Source organism: Tamandua tetradactyla, chromosome 5 (genome assembly GCF_023851605.1).
Source record: "Tamandua tetradactyla isolate mTamTet1 chromosome 5, mTamTet1.pri, whole genome shotgun sequence".
Lineage (NCBI taxonomy): Eukaryota > Metazoa > Chordata > Mammalia > Pilosa > Myrmecophagidae > Tamandua > Tamandua tetradactyla.
Window position 1 is genome coordinate 193,576,843 of NC_135331.1, and position 17,880 is coordinate 193,594,722.

At 45.7% G+C, this 17,880-nt stretch overlaps 2 non-coding genes across 2 annotated transcripts; both read right to left on the minus strand.

Moving 5' to 3' along the window:
- Window positions 1-13,195: 13,195 nt before the first annotated feature.
- On the minus strand, window positions 13,196-13,268 carry TRNAR-CCG (transfer RNA arginine (anticodon CCG)). The gene has a single exon. It is a non-coding gene; the product is annotated as a tRNA-Arg (tRNA).
- Window positions 13,269-17,007: 3,739 nt separating this feature from the next.
- On the minus strand, window positions 17,008-17,089 carry TRNAS-UGA (transfer RNA serine (anticodon UGA)). The gene has a single exon. It is a non-coding gene; the product is annotated as a tRNA-Ser (tRNA).
- Window positions 17,090-17,880: the final 791 nt, after the last annotated feature.

Sequence of the window (17,880 nt, forward strand, 5' to 3'; positions counted from 1 at the left end):
TGTTCCAGTGGTAGTGGCTTGACTTACTTAACATTAGAGTATCCATCAAGGGTATGCCCAGGGATGGGTTGGCTAGGACTTGTTTTAGCAGAAATATACATGTGTTTTCACTCATTGTAGTCCTTCAGGAAGGAGTCCATCTTACCTAGTGTTCTAGTTTGCTAGCTGCCGGAATGCAGTATACCAGAAACAGAATGGCTTTTAAAAAGGGGAATTTAATCAGTTGGTAGTTTACAGTTCTAACGCCAAGAAAATGTCCCAGTAAAAACAAGTCTATAGAAATGTCCAGTCTAAGGCATCCAGGGAGAGATACCTTGATTCAAGAAGGCCAAGGAAGTTCAGGGTTTCTCTCTCAAGTGGAAGGGCACATGGTGAACACAGTCAGAGTTTCTCTGTCATCTGGAAGGGCACATGGCAAACACAGGGTTCCTCTCTCATCTGGAAAGGAACGTGGCAAACATGGCATCATCTGCTAGCTTCTTCTCCCGGCTTCCTGTTTCATGAAGCTCCCCAGGAGGCATTTTCTTTCTTCATCTCCAAAAGTCACTGGCTGGTGGACTCTCTGCTTCTCATGGCTATGTTCTGCTCTCTCCAAATCTCCTTCATTCTCCAAAATGTTTCCTCTTTTATAGGACTCCAGAAACTAATCAATACTCACCAAAATGGGTGGAGATATGCCTCTACCTAATCCAGTTTAACAGCCACTCTTGATTAAATCACATCTCCAGGGAGATGATCTAATTACAGTTTCAAACACACAGTACTGAATAGGGATTAGAAGAAGCGGCTGCCTTTACAAAATGGGATTAGGATGAAAACCTGGCTTTTCTAGGGTGCAAACATCCTTTCAAACCAGCACACATAGTAACCAGTTCCAAGCTCCAGCCTCGCTCTCAGGGAAAAAGAAGAATCTGTAGACATTTGAAAATTTTGATATTTAGAAGGCAGGTGGAATATTGGAAGTTTCATTCACTCTAAGAGTTCCCTGGTGAAGATAATACTTTGTAATATACACGATCGCCTGGTCTGTTTCAGGAAAAAGATGCTCATTATATCCGAAAAGGCTTATGCTGGGTGTCATACCCATAAATAAAATATTGTCCTCTCTTTGTTGAAAATGTAGGCCATTATGTGTAGCCCTGTTCCCAAACTGTCACAGAGATCTAGTGACACTGGAGCAGAGCCAGAGAAAGGCCCTTCGACTGTTCATCTTGGTGTACTTCTACCTGGCATAGTGTCTGTCATGTGATTTCCATCAATATTTATTGAAAGGAGTTAAGGTAAATTTAGCCAATAGATGCTAGAACCGTATCATATACTTATTAAGAAAAAAAAGTAAAAATAAAAATATTTTTAAACATATTTAGATATACTAATGGGATGATTAAAGTAGGAATCTCCAGTCTTTTGAAGGCATATACGTCTCTCATGAGTTGATCTCTAGGAGGGCAATCTTCCCTCCCCCCATTTTACTGTCTCACAGAACTGGGCTAGAGGAACAGAGACCTGAACAAGTGGGGCTCTTCAAGTTATGCTCTTAAAGGAAAAGAAAAAAACGGTAACCTCAATTCCTAAAGTGCAGTGTACCTGCTAATGTAGTTGTTCTGTATTAAACTACAACTGTGTTGATCTTCTAGAGGTTTTATTTGTCTTTGTGATACAGTCACATGTATTTTTCTGAGCTTGGAAACTGAAATCAGATATAAGAATCTCCCTTTAAAAAAGGCAATAAACTTTTAATTAAAAGAAAACTATGAAGCTATTCACTTTATAGGGGGAACAAAGGTTAAAATTAACTGAGTAGATTGAAATACTAGGGGCCAATGAGAAGGAGGGGTGAAGGGCTTGGCATGTATGTGTTTTTTCTTTTTTCTTTCTTTTGCTGGAGAGATACAAATGTTCAAAAGGATGATCATGGTGATGAATACACAACTATGTGATGATATTGTGAGCCATTGATTGTTACCCTGACAAGAATGTTTGTATGTTTGTTGTTTATAATAAAAACAAAAGAAATACTTTGTTTATTCAACGTTGTGTTATAATTCTTATATCTGTGCTAATATGCAATGGTTCACAAGCCAGAACAATTCTACCTTCTAGTATGCATGTGGAAATGTATTAAGTTTGGGGACATTTTTAGTTATAATGACTGGGGTGTGCCACTCCTTTTGTGGATGGAATCCAGAAATTATAAACACTATATTATATGGTATATGTTATAGTATACAGTGTAGACAGAATTATAGTATATTGTAATATGCTATATTGTATTACACATTTTAAATCTATAGGAGAGTATATTGTAGTAGAGCATAAAGAAAGAATTGTTTCATCCAAAATACTAATAACATCCCTTTTGGAAAACATTGAACTAAAGGAGAGGAAATATTTACAACTCAGAGAGCTAAACAAATAATATGTTTTAGCTTATTATTAAAATAAGCTAAAGTTGCAATTAAGACTGTACTTCTATTCACTGTAAAAAGAAATGTATTTCTTGGATCAAGATGGTGGAGTAAAATGCTTCAGGGCTCTGTCCCGCAGAACTTTCAGAAGCATCCTTTTCAGTGCTCCAGAAAACACTTACAGGACTGCGGTAACAGGGTGAGTACTAAATCATGAAAAAGGCTACTGAAAAGCAGGAGGATCTGTGGCGCCTGGACGGGCGCCTCTGCCTCCCTTCACTGGCTCATGCAAAGCCCACCCGCACTCCAGTTCCGGGAGGAGCAAAATGGCCCTTGTGCCTGTGCTGGAAACCTGTATGTCTGGCCCAGTCTGTCCGGTGGTCTGAGGAACTCCAAGGTACTTGCCACCCAGAGCTTGCCCCCAGGCAGAAGGCAGTTGACAGAGTTCCACAGAACGCTTTGGGAGCACAGTCAGTTGGCTGCCTGAGGCAGGGGATTGCTGGTTGTAGAACATTATTGCAGTGGCTCCGGCTGTGGGGAAGAGAGGACATTATGACCCTAAGGCACCCTAAGAGGATGCACGCATAGAAAGGATCAGGAAGCCCTCCGCACTTTGACTTGGAGGCATACTCTTTCTTCTTTTAAATTTTCTTCAACTTTTTTTATTGTATAATATAACATATATAAAAGCAAAGAAAGAAAAAAGCAATAGTTTCAAAGCACTGTTCTCCACAAGTAGTTATAGGACAGATCCCAGAGTTTGTCATGGGCTACTATACCATCATCTCAGATTTTTCCTTCTAGCTGCTTCAGAACATTGGAGGCTAGAAGGAATAAATTTTTTTTATTAGTTTAAAATTTTTTTTTAAAAAATACCAAAAAAACACCAAACAAATGCAAACATTCATAACTTTTGATCATTCCGTTCTACATATATAATCAGTAATTCACAATATCATCACATAGTTGCAAGGAATAATTTTTTTTATCACAATTGACTTTTCTTTTTTGTGAAAAATAGCATATTGGAGTGCATATTCTAACCCATTGCACAGGTAAGCTCTGGAGAACACTTGCACAGGTCAGTCTGCAAAGACTGGGAAAGGTGTTATGCATTTTGGGAGTTCCAGAAGGAGAAGAAAGAGAAAGGGGCAGAGGGAATATTCAAGGAAATAATGGTTGAACACTTCCCAAATTTAATGAAATACAATGATACGCACTTCCAAGACCCTCAGTTAACTCCAAATAGGATAAGTGCAAGTAGGTCCATGCTGCAGCAAATCATAATCAGATTGTTGACTGCAAAATGTTGTCTAAGGAGACCACTAGAGCCACAACATATCCTGCACGCACAAGGGGGCCTCAGTAAGATTAAATGCCAGTTTCCCAGCAAAAACCCTGGAAGCAGTAGGGCAGTGGAATGGAATAGTGCTCAAAGCAAAAATCTGCCAACCAAGAATTCTGTGTCTGGTAAAACTGTCTTTCGAAAATGAGGGAGACAATGCAGAAAATCTGGGTGCAATTCCTGGCCCATGCACTCTGCACCCCCACTCCTCCCCGAAGACATTACCAGACAAACAAAAGCTGAGGGAGTTTGTCACCACTAGACAGGCCCTATATAGATGCTAAAGAAACTTCTGCAGGTTGAAAGGAAGGGGCAGTAGACAATCGAGCAAAGACATGATAAAAAGACCTCTGGTGAGGCACTGACGTGAGTAAATAATGTCAACACTATTATATTTTTTATTTCTAAGCCCACTTTTTACTTCCTACAGGATCTAAAAGGCAAATGTAGAAAATCTAAGGATAAACGATTTTGGATTTATAATGCAAGAACGTAATTTGTGTCAAGAACTATAATAAAGGTGGTGGGATGGAGTGGTTAGAAATGTAGTTTGTGTAAACTATTGAAGTTGGTATAAAAGCAAATAGGATTATTATAGATTTAGAGTGTTTAATGTAACTACAAAGAAAATATCAGAGAACTCATAGTGACAGAAAGTAGAGTACAATACAAGGAGCATGAGGTGTACAACCCAGTGTTCAGAATGGATTGGTAAATAGACAACATCTAGCTAGCTAGATGGATGGACGGATGGATGGACAGACAGATAGTTATGGCAGATGTGGCAAAATATTAAAGTTATAGGTTGGTTATCTGAGGAGGCAGGGGTATGTTGTAGTTCTCTGTATAGGATTTGTATTATTTTGTAACTTTTCTGTATGTAGTTCAAAATAAAAAGTTTTTGTAAGGTGAAATATTTCTTTATTTTACTGTCATACAGTGTAAAGAGGTAATGATATTGCTTGTTTTAGCCACTGAAATGTAAAACTGTCATGTTTGTATAGATGTCAAGGTTTGTAATTGTGGAAAGTTAAAGCAAGACTTTGTGATGGTTATTGTTAATCTTTTAATTATTGTTAATTATTACTAACTTACTGTTTATCACTTTTGATGAAACTCAAAAATGAGATAAATTATTTCCCAGGTGAAAACTAAACATTAATCTTTTATTTTTTTTTATTAATTAAAAAAAATTAACAACAAACAAAACATTAAGACATCATTCCATTCTACATATATAATCAGCAATTCTTAATATCATCACATAGTTGCATGTTCATCATTTTTTAGAACATTTGCATCGATTTAAAAAAAGAAATAAAAGACAACAGAAAAAAAAACAAAACGATAACAGAGAAAAAAAAAGATTATACATACCATTAACCCCTTACCCCTCACTTTCTTTTACCACTAGGATTTCAAACTAAATTTATTTTAACATTTGTTCTGTCGGTAGCCGTCTCGCTCGGTGTCAGGTCCCCGGCCGGCGAGGGAGACAGGGGGAGAGAGACGGGCACAAACAAAACGACTCGGGCGGTAAAAACGGGTTCGAGACACACGGCGGTCGTAAGCACAGGCTTTTACTGGAGTCAAGCTTGCATACTCTCAGGCAGATTCCGCGCGGGCGAAATATCCCGCGGGGGGACAACCTCTATGCGGCCGTCAGGTACGGCTCCCTGTGGGTCGTCTCCACCCACCCTGTCCGGGTAACCTCTTATATACTGTGCCCAAACCCAATAGGTTAGTGCCACGTATACAGAGGTGATTGGAAGACAGGGTTGGTGGGCGCGTGCGTCATACGCGGAAACAGGATGCGGGCGCCATCTTGACTCACTCGATGGGCGGGGGGAACTCTAGAGCAGGCCGCAGCGTGTCCACTAGGCCAGACCCGGGAGGCGGCTCTCCACATCTCCCCTTTTTTTATTTATTTTGACCCAGTGTCTCCATTGATGAGTGTGCTCCCGTGGGCCTGAGTGGCCCACTACATGTTTTGGTGCTTTGGGGAGTCTGGACTAGGCTTGCTAGGCACCAACCAGAATGCCACCTCATATAGAGACCGGAGAGCCCGTGAGCTGGAAACCACGTGACTCTCCCTGCAGTGCTTCGCCTCGCAACTGGGTTATGAGGGGGGGCAGGAGAGCGGCAACCAGAATCGAGAGTGTCGCTAGGTGTCTCTGTGCAATGGCTGGAGTCTAGTCTGGCCAGGACTGCGACTTCGCCTAAGAGATCAGCCTACGACCAAAATTATGACTGCTGGTGCCGCCTTTTATACCCGGGACACAGCCATGGGCCTTGCAGCGGGTCTTGCTTTCGAGCGTCCCGCCCTGAGTGGCCGGGACGGGCCACGCAGTGGGGGGGAGGACAGGGCTACGGTGCGGGTGTCGCCAGGGGCATCAGGGACAAGTGACATAGCCAACATAGTGGTGACGCGTAGCTGTTGCTGCGTCTGGAACAAGCGTTCTAACAAACATTTAACAGTGACTAATCCCACTAATAGTCCCACCGCTACGAGAATCCAAGTAGTCAAATTGGGTCAAGAGAACCAAGAGGTGACTCGGTTCCACAGACTTTGTACAGTCTCGCCCAGTTTGGAAAGGTCGAAGGCAACGGGGGTTAACTTGATCTTCCCAAGCACTTTAAGGTCTGATTCCACCTGTTGGGAGAGTGGGGGGTATTAAAACTGGTCCCCTCTCTGAACGGTCGGAGGGTGACTTGCACTTTTGTTGTCATCTTTTCGGTCGTCGCCATCATCAGTAGGGCTGGAGACCGGGCCTGATGGTTCAGGTCGAAAGCTTGCTGACTTGTCGGGCAGCAGTTTCTCGGCGCCCCCGGGCGGTGTCACGGTTCTCACCAGTCTCTCCGGAATCCACACCGGCTGGCGTCCTGGTTCCCTCTCACGTTGATCAGGCGCGGAGGGTCCGCCGCGAACCCGAGAAGCACGTCCTCACCAGCTCGGGGAGAGGCAGCAGAAGGAGGTTCCCCGTACGGGCCACCACTTGTCGGTAGCCGTCTCGCTCGGTGTCAGGTCCCCGGCCGGCGAGGGAGACAGGGGGAGAGAGACGGGCACAAACAAAACGACTCGGGCAGTAAAAACGGGTTCGAGACACACGGCGGTCGTAAGCACAGGCTTTTACTGGAGTCAAGCTTGCATACTCTCAGGCAGATTCCGCGCGGGACAGAATACCCCGCGGGGGGACAACCTCTATGCGGCCGTCAGGTACGGCTCCCTGTGGGTCGTCTCCACCCACCCTGTCCGGGTAACCTCTTATATACTGTGCCCAAACCCAATAGGTTAGTGCCACGTATACAGAGGTGATTGGAAGACAGGGTTGGTGGGCGCGTGCGTCATACGCGGAAACAGGATGCGGGCGCCATCTTGACTCACTCGATGGGCGGGGGGAACTCTAGAGCAGGCCGCAGCGTGTCCACTAGGCCAGACCCGGGAGGCGGCTCTCCACATCGTTCCCCCTATTATTTATTTTTATTCCATATGTTCTACTCTTCTGTTGATATGGTAGATAAAAGGAGCATCAGACACAAAGTTTTCACATTCACTGAGTTACATTGTGAAAGCTATATCATTGTTCAGTCATCATCAAGAAACATGACTACTGGAACACAGCTCTACATTTTCAGGCAGTTCCCTCCAGCCTCTCCACTATATCTTGAACAACAAGGTGATATCTACTTAATGTATAAGAATAACCTCCAGGATAACCTCTCAACTCTGTCTGGAATCTCTCAGCCATTGACAGTCTCATTTCACTCTTCCCCCTTTTGGTCGAGAAGGTTCTCTCAATCCCTTGATGTTAATTCTCAGCTCATTCTAGGGTTTTCTCAGTCCCTTGATGCTGAGTCTCAGCTCATTCCAGGATCTCTGTCCCACATTGCCAGGAAGGTCCACACCCCTGGGAGTCATGTCCCATGCAGCGAGGGGGAGGGTGGTGAGACTGCCTGTTGTGTTGGCTGGAGGGAGAGGCCACATCTGAGCAAAAAAAGAGGCTCTCTTGGGGGTGACTCTTAGGCCTAGATTTTAAGTAGACTTGACCTATCCTTTGTGGGGTTAAGTTTCATATGAACAAACCCCAAGACTAGGGGCTCAGCCATAGCTTTGGTTGTCCACACTGCTTGTGAGAATATCAAGAATTCAACTTGGGGAAGTTGAATTTCTCCCCACTCTCACCATTCCCCACTCTTAGGCCTAGATTTTAAGTAGACTTGACCTATCCTTTGTGGGGTTAATTTCATATGAACAAACCCCAAGACTAGGGGCTCAGCCTATAGCTTTGGTTGTCCAAAATTTGCTTGTGAGAATATCAAGAATTCAACTTGGGGAAGTTGAATTTCTCCCCGCTCTCACCATTCCCCGAAGGGGGCTTGGAAATACTTTTCCACTCACTGATCAAATCACCCTGGGAGTCACTGGGGCATCACTCTGGATAAATGAACAAAATCTCATGTCCTACCTGAGATTCCAAGTACTTATGACATTCAATCAAACTATCTACATGAGTTATATTAGGAAATGCTCTAGTCAAAATATAAATCTTGTAACAAATACACATTTTTTGCTTTAGTCTCACACATCAGGTGACATTTTAAAATATTAATTACCATCTATTTTCAGCACCCTGCCAATATTGATCTTTTTAACATCATTTTCAGACAGTGTAATTTAGAATGATGCTAGAAACATCAGCTGGGTTACTCCCTCTTTAGTGGTAAACATTAAAATGCTTTAAACAGATTCAAAACTTACCGCAAAGCAGAACTTTGCTAATAATTTATTATCCACCTTTTCATTCCTCTGACACTTTCTTCACCTCCCTTACTGCCCAAGGACCATGCATATTCCATAGTCAATAGACAGGGTGACACAAATAGAAGAGAGGACAGTTCCCCTCCAACCCCCATTGGCCAGCGACCTTGTAATCACCTGAAGTGTCTCTGCGAGGACAGTAAAAATACCTACCCTTTACTCCACTCCAACCCTCAGAGAAACCTCAGTGAAAACTCATGGAAAAGGGCCTTGGGTTAAAAGTCCTAGCAGATGTGTGTTCTATGCATTTGTTGCTTTCTTCCCTTCGCTTTCTGTCTGGTGTTGTTAATGAAAAGAACAGCACTTTACATGTCTATGTAACTACCCTCAGTCTATTTCAGGTGTGTCCCCACACTGCCCTGTAGGTGCTGCTGTCATCACTGAGGTTGCCCGGCAGTGTGCTGTGGTGTATTTGGCTCTCTTCCTCTCTGGGCTAATCTTGCAGGAGAAATTGTGTCTTTTATTCATTTTCAAATTATCAGAGCCTAACATCGTATCTGGAAAATAGTACCAGTAAATGGTTTTTTGCAGACTATGAAAGCTCCGCATTTAACTGCAGTTCTGAAGCACTGCTGGGAGTTATGAATTCTCTTTCTCGTCCACGTGTGTCTTGGTGCTTCAAGAATTGCAGTCGAGTCACCACATCACTGTTCAGCTTTGATTCACAGTGTCCTCTCGAAACTCCTGCACCTTGTTCCTGACCTCGCCTCCACAGAGCTGGCACACTGTAAAGATGCTGTCCCCTTGGAAATCTCTCATTTGCTCCAGTTGTTGGAAATTAACTCTAACTTGTTCATCTGACCCACACCCAGATAAATCCAGTTGTAAGCAAGACAACCTGTTGTTACAAATAATATTTCCCTGCTCAAAAGAAACTCATAGTCTACTTGCAGACCCAAGGTTGAGTAAGCAGTAAAATGCAGTAACATATATTTCATTTAAAATACTGTGTATGGATTGATATCAGACAGTGAAGAGGTGAACTGTATTAGACATCTTTCATATTTGGGCAGAAGCCCCCCAAAAGGTGAAAAGCTAGATCCTTTCCTCTCCAATGACCTTTGGGTGCCTTACATTCAGTACAACCTGGTATGAGCTTATTTTGCAGCTGCTTACTTTGAATGCACTTTGATGTGTTTTATTTAAATCTAAAGCTTTTGTTGTGGAATTACAACTTTTATTAGAAATTATTAAGCTCTACTATATCAAAGCAAAACAAAATTTCTTCTACCAGAAATGTAAGAAGTGATGAAAAAATAAAAACAGGTCTTAAACTAAGTGTATCTAATTTTGTGAAACACTCATGACTGGGTCTGCATTTTTCTACATTACAGTTAAGTGACAACTTCACATGCATTTTTGGGATCTGCATTTAGGAACCAGTGTTCACCCACTGAGAGAGTGTACAGCTTTTCACCCCACTCTCCATCTTACTTCTTTTTCACCTTTTAGGATAGATAGAGCTCTTGGCAGAACAGCAATTCACAGAGAAAGCAGGTAGACAAGCTCTAAGACAATCCACAGACTTGTAAAAGAAATAGCCCGTTTTCTCTGGAAGTTGATACTTGTCTGCTCCCACCAGGTTGGGTTCCCTGCCTTAGGTTTTTAGACATGGGAACTCACCTGTAGGTGGATCTGATGGGCTTAGCCTAAGTCACATGATCATGTCCTAGCTGAAAACTCTGGGGAAGGATTATACAAGATGAGTACTTGAACTGGTAAACTTCCACAGTGTGAATAAAATCATGTAAAATACCCAGCATAGAAAAGCAGGTTCAGAGGGTCAGTGGCCAAACTACCATCATCTCCACAAAGGCCTGTTATCCCCACTGACGGGTGGACGTGAAGGACACGGTGTCCTGCAGCTGGCTGTTGGAAAGCTACAGCACAAGTCTCCAAATCGATTGTCTGAAACGTCTTCAGAAAAGAAATAATTCAGTTAACCTGCTCCAGGATCTTTCAGTTTTTCCTGAATTTGATGTAGAAAAGTGGCATTTCATGGAAAGAACATAATAAACCCATTTTAACCCCACTTTCATCCTTTTTTTTTGGTCACTTATGTTTTTGCAACTTGAGGCAGGGAAGAGGCTGCGCTTCATTTAAAACAAGACCATGCTAATAAGCAATGCAAACAGTTTTTTTTAAACACTGAGCCTCAGTTCCAGAAATAGCATGTTTTGACCCGGTTTCCAACTGTGTCCCTTATTATGTGATTAGCTTTGGGCAAAAAATAACAGTTTTTGGACCCCAGTTTCTGATACCCTGCAGTTGGAACATTGCAAGCACGATGTGTGCACTCAGTAAATGGTTGCTGATGCCGTCTTAAATCTAGTAGTTGCATTGTATTTTTTTTAATGCTATTAAATTACCATATACTCTCACAGAAACAGTCATTCTCAAGAATTATTTTGCGCTGTTTTTTCCTCAAGAGGCAACTGGATCTCAGTTCTAAGGGATCAGGATTTTACCCAGGTCTCACTTTCTCTTCAGACTCATTTGTGGTATTTGTCATCTTTCTAAAACTGAACCTACCCTTTACCTTCTCCATGACATCAAAGGAAGAAAGGCTTAATTTATCCAGAATCTAAATTTTCTGTAGCATATAATACAAGTCAACCTATCTGGATTGATTATTTAAACAATCCAAACACACGGAGCCCAGAATAAGAAGGAGGGCCTTTAATCCTGTATAGTTTAGTGTTATGCCTGGATACATCCCAGAGTATATTAAACAGATCATCAAAAAGTATTGGCAAAGTTCCTTGAGGGATGGGAGAAACAATATGGAACTATTAAACTTTACCATCAGGGAAATCCCTGATACTGTTTCAAGCATTAGGGACACCCAAATCAATAGGCCAAGTCCTTGATCTTGAGGCTCGCTCTTGTGAAATTTATGTAGGTAGCGGAGAAGCTTAGCCTACCTATAGGTATACCTAAGAGTTACTTCTGGAGGACCTCTGTTGTTGCTGAGATGTGGCCTCTCTCTCTCTAAGCCCAACTCTGTAGGTGAAATCATTGCCCACCCACCTATGTGGGACACGACATCCAGGGGTGAAAGTCACCTTGGCGACGTGGGAGATGACTCCCAGGAATGATCCTGGCCCTGGTACTGTGGAATCAACAATTTCATCCTGACCAAAGGAGGGAAAGAAGTGTAACTGATAAAGTATCAGTGGCAGAGAGAGTTCAAATAGAGTCGAGAGGCTACTCTGAAGGTCACTATTACACAAGCTTCAGTTAGACATTGCTACCTATCATAACCTGCCAACCCCCAACCAAAACCAATCCTGCAAAACAAAACAAAACCCAATCCCACCAATCCTAAAGAATACCTAAGGAAATATATAAGATTCTACAAAAGTTCCATGCAGTAGAATAACTTTCCAGAAACCTACAACCTCTAGATGGGTCCCTGAACCAGATAAGTCCTGAAATGCAGAGCGCCCAGCCTCTCCAGAACATCAACCAGTTTCATACCCCTATTCCATATTATCAACGGCCTCTTCCAACATGAAAAAGTTAGAATAAAGAGTGGGAGACAGATTAAAGGTAATAGTGGAGTCATACAGAGAAAGTAGGGTTTAACAAATGAGTATGATTGCTGAATCATTATATTGATATTTCTTTTGGTCTCCAGTGTCTTGGAGCAGCTAGAAGGAAAAACCTAGAATTGTGGAACTGTAACCCATACCAAACTCTGAAAATGTGTTCTACAAGTAACTGTTGTTGTGTACTTTGAAATGTATTGCTTTTTAGTATATATGTTTTTTTCACACACACAAAGGTCGATTGTGATGATAAATGCACAGCTACATGATGATACTGTGAACCATTGATTGTACTTTGGATGATATTCCTATACATATAGGAATAAAGCTGCATTAAGATTGAAAAACAAAACTGAACCTACCATGCTGCTGCTCATAGAAATTGGGCCGAGGGACTGTTCAGTCCGAGGTGAGAGCCCCTGGTGGTTTCAGCCTCTAGCTGAGGTCCCTGTTTGGGAGGCGGTGGAATTATTTACAGCAGTTAGTGAAAATCCACAGGCCAATTTCAAACCATGTTCGGGGTCTTAGTCATGAAAAATCACAGTGGGAGGCCCTGTTCCAAGAACCACAACTCAGCCTGATGTCTTTTCGCTGTAGTGACAGAACCCCCCCCCCCCAATTTTCAATATTCTGAACTTTGAGAAATTCAGGTGCTTTCAGGTGCTCTGCAAGGCAGCACATGACATTGCCTCTGCCTGGATAAGCTTCAGTTGAGCTCAAAATCTTTCCTCGAGGCTTCCAGGAAGCCTTAAACTAGGTCCCCACTTGTTCTTTATCCCAAACTCTCCCTTAGGTTCTTTCACCGGCCTTGAAGCACATCTTAGCCATTTTGTGTCTGTGTTTCTGTGACCTCACCTGCCTGGCCAGCAGAGAGGCCCCTGGAGGACAGGTGAGGCCCTACCCTACTCTCTGGCTGACCCTGCCACACGTGTGCACTCCTGGTTATCTTTTAAAGAGCTTCATCTTCATGCGTGGCCCGGCGACCAGACAACCACCCGACCGAGAAGGAAAATGCTGCCTGTCCAGCTCATCTGAGCAGGTAGGGAACCCGACCTGCGGCGGAAAACGACGACGACCACGAAGGGACTCGAACCCTCAATCTTCTGATCCGGAATCAGACGCCTTATCCATTAGGCCACGCGGCCAGCCTGAAGGGTTCTTTTCCGTAGTAAATACAGAAAATCTCGTCCCATAGACCCCCCCCCCCCACCTCGCTCTGCTAAAAAGACCTTCGTTAGAGATGAACGTTCATTAACATTCAACAATATTCCCAGCACTCTGCAAAATGTGCAAAACGGGTACCTGGCTGCCAGCGGCCAAGGGCGGGCAGCCGGGCCCTGGAGAAGCCTCGGCTTATGTTCTGGGCGGCGGGGGCTGGGAGCGGGCGCGACGCCCGGAGGCCAGCCCGGTGCGGGGGGCGGCGCGGGGTCCGGTGCAGGAGGCCGCGTGGGTAGGCGGTGCGGGGGGAGGGCTGGCGAAGCCACGAACGCTGTGCTGCAGGGCGCGGTGGGCTTACGGCCGGAAACAGAGCGGGCTGTTCAGTCCGTCGGGGCTGCAGCCTGGTCGTAAGGACGGCGGGCGCCGTGGAGGAATTGGGGACTTCCGAGCCGGGCTTTGGGGACTCGTCGACGGTGATCCGATCTTGATCACCTGGTAGGCCTAAACAGCTAAGGGGACAGGCTGTGGGTGGAAGAACCGCGCTTCCCTTGGATTTTGACCAGAAGATGGTTTCCATACAGAGAAATCTTACAACTCAACACCAAAAAGACAAATAACCCAATTAAAAATAGGCAAAAAACCTTAAAGGACATTTCTCCTAAGACGTTATACAAATGGCCAAAAAGCACATGAAAAGATGTTCAACATCATTAGCTATTAGGGTAATGCAAATGTAAACCACAATGATATACCATTTCACACTCACTAGAATGGCTACCATTAAAGAAAAAACAAAACAAAACAGAAAACTGCAAGTGTAGGAAAGGATGTGGAGAAATAGGATTGCTCATTCATAGTTATTGGTAATGTGAAATGGTGCAGCCGTTTTGGAAAACAACTTGGTGGTTCCTCAAGAAGTTAAGTATAGAATTACCATATGGCTTGGCCATACCTCTTCCAGGTATATACCCCAAAGAACTGAACGCAGGGATGACTCAAACAGATATTTGCACGTCAATGTTCATAATGGTTTTATTCACAGTTGCCAAAAGATGGCAGCAATCCAAGTGTCCATCAACAGAGGGACAGTGTTTAAACACTGTTTATTGAGTGGATAGACACAGTGTGTTAGATACGTACAGTGGAATATTACTCAGACACGAAAAGAACGAACTTCTGATACATGCTACAACACAGATGAACCTTAAGACATCACGTTGAGTGAAATAAGCCAGACACGAAAGAACAAACAGCGTATGAACTCACGGATACACAATAAGTAGAATATGGAAATTTAGGAAGGCAGGAAGTAGACGATGGGGTACCAGGAGTGGGAAAGGGGCAGGGAATGGGGGCCAATGCTTCACTGGTCCAGGGTTTCTGTCTGGAGTGGTGGAAACATTGTAGTGATGGGGATGGTGAGGGTCCTTCAACATTGTGAATGCAATTAACACGCTGAAATGTAAACTTGGTGGTTAAAATGGGAAATTTTATGTTACCACAATTAAAACCCAAACAAACAAACTCATTCTACCTGGTGTCACAGTTCAATTCAAGTTTCTAAATTTGTTTACCAGATGGTATCAAAATTCGTCCTGTTAGTACTTTCACTCTTTGGCCAAAGGATATCAATAAAAGCACTAACTCTTGCAGATACTTTGTGTTAAAATGATATTAGAATGAGTTAATGTTTATGATTTGGGCATGACTTATCTGGAACAGGGCTGTGAGTTGTTGAGCTTTGTCAGTTTCCCCCACCACAAGGAAGAGCTCTGAGATGTGGGGTCCCAAGTCTCTACAGAGGTTTCCTGGGAAGTGGCTTTCCCTTCCCTGGGGCCTGGGCCTGAGGGCAGCTCAGAGCCCCTCTGAGCCTTGTTGGGGGGGAGGTGGGGGACTTTTGCAGCCACTGCAAAAGCCACGTGATGGACCCACTGGACATGTTTTGTTAGGTGGGTGGGTAGGTAGGTGTGGATGTGATTATCATTACATAGAAATATTTTATTTTTGCTTTTGCTTTTCTTTATTTTCATTCTCTTTTCTTTTTTTGGAGTAAGCCCTGAAGTTACAATTGGGGCAGTAAAACAGCGTTGATTTCTAATTTTGAAAGGGGACAGTTAAGCAGTCAAAATGGGGAGTAGGAGGGAGAGAGTTGGTCAAAGCCCGATGGATTTGGAGGAGGTACAAAGCCTGTTTCCAGACGCCTGGCCAGCGGCCCAGTCATCGCTCCCGGGGTGTCATTCATCCTGCGGGTCTGGGAAGCCCACCCACCAAAAGATCTCTTTATACAGGTTACTTGTAAACTATCGTTGGTGACAGAAGTAGTCCGGAGGCAGAACGCTGGACCGACGGTTTAAAGTGATTCGTCCTGGGTTTGACGGAAAGGACTTCCTGTGAGCCGCGTTCCACGCGTGCTTTGACTAAAGTTCCCTCCCCCCGAGCCGAACCCCCGTCTCATCACGCCCCACCAGTGCGGACACTCGGGAGTCAGAACTGCAAATCTCCCCACGTGTCCCCCGAGAAGCTACAGGGGCGTCCCAGCTCCTCCCCCCCCCCCCACCCCCGAGCGCCCATCCCCTACCCTGCGCGCCGGGACGCCCCACTGCCCCTCGCGTCTCTCTTCTGGGGGCCCAGGGCTCCTGGGGGCGGGGGGGGGCGAGGGGCTGTGCCCAGCTCCGAGCCGCCTCCCCGCGGCAGGCCCGCTTTCTCCTCTAATTTTCCTCCATCTCTCCGTCCCCCAATTAGTTCACAAACTTGGAGACATTTTAATGGATTCTGCAGTTGGGAGGCGGGGGTCGGGCGCAGGCGCGGGGGGCGCGGGGGGCGCTCGGGAGGCTCTCCCTCCTCGCAGGCGCAGCGGAACCAGGAGCACGTTTCTGCCCCAAATGATTAATAAGCTCGAGTGGAGGGTCACGTACCACCCCGCCCGGCAGCTGCCCCACGGGTTCGCGCTCAGGGCTGCGGAGGCCGTCCGCACCACGCGCCGCCGCGCACGGCGGGAAGAAATGCAAGGCGAAGACGCTGCCAGAGGCAGCAACGTCCTCCGCGCTCCTCTGCCCGAAAAGGGAGGTGGCCCAGCCCGAGCCTTCCGCGTACGCACGTGTGCGTGTCTCTTCTCACTGGGAAATAGCCACACAGCACAGTCCAGCAGGATGGACCTGAACGCGGTCTCTGGCAGACCAATTGGGAAATCGTATTAATACTATTTTGCAACCATACACAAGAGGGAACTGGTCCCTGCTTTCCGAGGGAACTGGTCCCTGCTTTCCTTTAGATCCACTTGTCCAAGGGAAGGGGAAGCGGCTCCTTTCCCCGCGACGCACGGCAGTCCCGAGGGTTTGGGGCGCACCCGGGCGGGGCTTCTATCTCCGGCGCCTGCCACTCGGGGTTTCCGGAAGTGCTGCTGCGCCCTGCGTGGGTGGGTCCCGGCTCCGCGTCGGCCCCGCGTGGGTCCCGGCTCCGAGTGGGTCCCGCGTGGATCCCGCGTGGGACGTTGAAGCCGGCTGAGCCTCCAAAATGCTGGCAGCGTGAGTTTGGAGTTTCTTAGCTTTCAGTTTTCAGCAAGGAAACCAATCACAGGGACGTTGAGGTCGGAACTGGACTCCAGTAGGCCTTATGAACTCACCTAAGGCCTGCAGGGGAATTACGGGTGTCTAAAGGAGTACCAGTGTCTCGTACTTTCCTTCCTGGAGACCAGCTAACACAGAGGATCCGGGCAGAAAACGAAGCCGCTGTGAGCAGGATTCGAACCTGCTCGAGAAAACCCCATTGGATTTCAAGTCCAACGCCTTCACCACCCGGCCATCCCAGCGCGGCCGAGCGCCGGCCGGGCCGCACTGCTTCTCTCGCAGCTGTACGTGTCTTAGCTCTTGATTCGCGCTCTGACCGTCTCACAAGTTTAGAATTCATCCGAGAAGACAGAAAAGGTAACCAAACCACAGGGCCCTGAGCCGGCGTGAGGCGGAAGCTCCCGTGGACGAAGGCCGAGCGCGCAGACGCCAGAGCCCCGGGACCACCCGCCCGCCCCTTGATGCTTAAGCCTCGTTACTCCTTCGGTTTCAGCCTCCTCCCGTCGTCCCCCTTCCCGGGTCCTGAGATCCCGTCCCGGCTGCGCTGCTCCCAGCCGCACCCACAGCGTCCCCTCAAGGGCTCCTGCCGTTTACTGTACCAGCTGCAATTCCAGGCAGCTCAGCAGCCAAACTACGAGGGGTTCTAAAAGAAAGGCGGAGAAAGCAAGTAACGCACAAGCTTACGGGTGGTGGTGGTGGGGGGGGGGGGGCAGGGGGGAATAAGAAAGCAGAGAAATCTATCAAGAAATTATTTTTTAAAAATTCCTAAGAGTAAGACCCATAAAGTCACGGACTAGAAGGTGAATTAATTAAGGTAGTCTCAGCTGTTGTAAAAACAAACAAAATACAGCGCTTCCTTAAATAGATAATGACACACAAAATAGGAGACTGAGGGTCCTAGTGAGTGCTGGCGAAGCGGGACCCACTTCTCTGAACATGTGACTCACCATCTTCAACACACAAGGCTTCCAAGTTTGCCTTCTCATCTGCCTTAAGACGGAAGATAGGGAAAGACCTTGGAAGATTGGTCAAG